This window comes from Elephantulus edwardii, unplaced genomic scaffold (genome assembly GCF_000299155.1).
Source record: "Elephantulus edwardii isolate Elephantulus edwardi_28Jun2011 unplaced genomic scaffold, EleEdw1.0 scaffold00010, whole genome shotgun sequence".
NCBI lineage: Eukaryota > Metazoa > Chordata > Mammalia > Macroscelidea > Macroscelididae > Elephantulus > Elephantulus edwardii.
Window position 1 is genome coordinate 11,436,466 of NW_006399760.1, and position 3,487 is coordinate 11,439,952.

A 3,487-nucleotide genomic window follows, 5' to 3' on the forward strand; every position below is an offset into this window, starting at 1 on the left:
AAACTACAAGATATCAGTGATGACTTTCTTTCCACTGTCAATGGTGACTTCATGAAAGATTCACAAACTTCTTAAAATCTAAAGGTGAACTGCAACTGCTCAAGCTCAGAATTTCCAGAGCAATTACACATATTAAGGAGAAGCCTGACCATCATTGTGAAGATACTGTCACAGTTCCATGAAAGATGAATAAAAATTCATTAAGTAAACCTGGAATTTCCCACACCAGAATTGCATGTTTTATCATCCAGAGGGCTACCCTGAGAACACCTCACTATTCTACTATTCATACAAACCTGAATGAGGGGTGTCAAAGGCAAAGCTTCCCCCTAGACCCCTGATTTTGAAGACAGTGGCCTTATGATGCACACTTTCCTTAAAACCGTGAATATCTATTGGTTTTGGTTATCCAGCGATTCCAAGCCTCTCCACGCTGCCTTACTCGAGACCCTTGCCATTCTGATGCCCACAACATTGTCTCTCCTTGTAGCTGACACTAAAAGCTTCCATCTTGCTCTCAGCTGTCAGGATTTTACTTAAGCATAGGATATTCAAAGTTAGGGGAGAAATCATGAAATAGCTCTTCATGTGTGTGACTGTGTGCACGTGGGTGTGTCTGTCCACACTCCATGGCACACATGCTCACACTCACCCCCCCACCTCAACACACACACACACACACACACACACACACACACACACACACCCCACACACCTCTCTATGCTAAGTCTTCCTCCAATTAACCAAAAGCACAATTTTGCCCTCACAGGGAAGATTTCATTTGGTCCACATATGACTAGGGAGCCGATTTCATTTCCTGTAAAAACCCCCTCAAATGCTGCAAAGTTACCTGACTCAGCTGCTTGTAGAAATCAAATTCAGTCAGAGATAACAGCTAATCATTTGTCACAGTAAGAAGCAATTCCCTGAAATCGGAAGGGAAAACCTGCCGCTTCAATCCGCAGGTCTGTCAGATTGCTAGAAATTACATTCTGCTCTGACTAACCTCTGCTCTTGGATTGCTAAGGACAAGCGGGCTGCTTTATCAAAAGAGAATATCATACAACCAGGAACCGCTTTTGATTCGTTCTGTTCCAATAACCTGAGAAAAGTTTATGGACATGCCTTGCTGCCTGGACCTCAATTTCCACCAACCTGCACACTGTTTTGAATTTATAGCCCTGCAGCTCCATCGTCATATAGGTAAAATTTACAAGCTGACTATCTGCTCCTTCATTTGAAAGAAAATTAAGAGTTGATTTTATAACCACACAACTGATATTTGCTTTCTGATACATGGAGGAAGTATGCAGTACGGAGGCTTCAATTAAAATGCCAAAACGGGGGGGAGGAAACCAACAAAATTGATTAGCTCTCAAAATACAATTTATATATTTTTCTAGAAATGCTTCCCGGGAGGGAATTAACTTTATATTCTTCTATGTAAACACTATTTGTGCAGCATATTATAAGTTTAATAAAAATGATATATCACCTATCTGTTAGATGTATTATTTGCATAGTGGTAGAGTATGGATATTGAACAAAATGTTTCTCTTTCTCTCTCTCTCTTCACCCATGTACAATATTATTTTGTTTTTTAGGAAAGGGACATTTAGTATCTTACTTAAATCCTAGGAAATCCTTGTTATTACTTAAAGTGTATTTTAAGGTAGCTTATTGACCCCTGAGAAGTTACTGCTTTGAGTTAAAATCATAAGATCTTTGAAAAATAGGTGAACTCAGATTCCGCAGCCAGCATTCAGCCAAATAGTTTTCTCTAACTCTGAGCAGATTTACGATATGCAATGCAGTGCAGTTCTTTTATAATAACTCAAAGGTGGAAAAGCCAGCGATTCAGTGTTTAAGTCGCTTGGCTCTTAAGGTTGCTGATCCCAAGTTTGTTTCAGGGTCTTTGTTGTTGCTGTTGTGAAGCATTTTCTTTTCCACAGTGGGTCAGCAGAGGATGCAGCGTGAGCTGTGTGACTCTGAATTTCCTTTGCCTTTGTCAGACTGTGTCACAACTCTAAAGTTATTTTAACAGAGTTGATTTGCCTAGGCATTTCCTCTCTCTTGTAGTAGTATAAGAGAAAGGGAAACAACAATTTAAAATTGACGTACTACTGAGTTACTATGAGCAACCTTTCTAGCACTGTCATAGAGACTTCAATGAGAAGTGCATGGACTTCTTAAGCTTTTAAACAATATTCATAAGCCCCATTTTGGGGCCTCTCTCATTTCAATTTTCTCCAAGCAACTGCAGTGGGAATTAGACAAGTTTGAAAGTTCTAATTCCTTTCTTTTTTGGACCAGTCCTAATTACTTCTATCACTGCTTCATACTGACTCAGGAAGGAAACATTTGCAAGTCCTTCACTACACTATGTCTTTACTATTTAAAAAACAACAACAAAAAACAGCCCAGAAAACATTACACGAAACAGAGTAATTGATGCCACCAGTGTGTTTGGTGGGATTATCCAATAGACTTCCCTGAAAAAATTCTAATAAGACTTCCTTCAATTGGTTAAAAAGCCCTTGGCCTTCAATCTAGCTTGTGCAGTGGCTGGTACAGTGACCAGGGCTTAAGCTCCTGTACTGTATGAGTATGCAAACGAGCAGATTTCACAATCAGATGACACTGAGACTTTCACTCGCTGTGCCAGACTCTTTACTGACTGTTCTCTCATCCTGGGCCAGATCAGGGATCTAAGAACCTGCTGCAGTTAGAACCGAGTCACCTGACCGCCAAGTCCCCCTCCTGTTCCCTCTCAATTACCCTGTTCTCTCACAGTCCCTGCTGCTCAGGGCTCTCCTCCACCATCCCAACCAGAAAGGAGTCCCCAAAGGGACTCTCCTCACCCCTCTCTCTGCATTTGTCTCTCGCAGGGAGAAATGTTGTTGGGTAAAATGCACTGTTCATCCCTGTAGGCTGTCAATAAGATCTCCATTTGCAGAGTCTCATGTGTGTCTTTAGCATTCCTTCCTCTCCAAAGTTTAGGATGACAGTGTGATTATCTAATGATACCTGGCATTTATACACTAATATACCGACAACAGAACCCTCTCGTAGATATTTTTATGGGATCCTCATAAAAACCCTTTGTAGGACGGGATATTATTATTATCATGATTTTATAGATGAGTAAGATGAGACTCGGAGAGGTGAACTGACTTTCTCCTCAGATTGCCCAATGTCAGATTCTGCATTTGATTCCTGACTCCAGAAGCCGTGTGACTCTAGATTCTATCTGTGCTCTTTTCATCACTTTCAGGGCGCAAGGTCAGCACACACCTTCTGTTTAGTATTTTCTGGTAGAGCAAGTGCAAAATCCTTGCTCTTCTGACTCAGTGTAACTGCTGTGCTGATGGAAGTGTGGAGAGGAGGGGACTACAGTCCACAGCAACTGAACTGCAAGTTGCACAGAAAATGAGATATAAAGAAGACTACCTGATGGACAAACTGCTCAAGACATATTAATGGGAT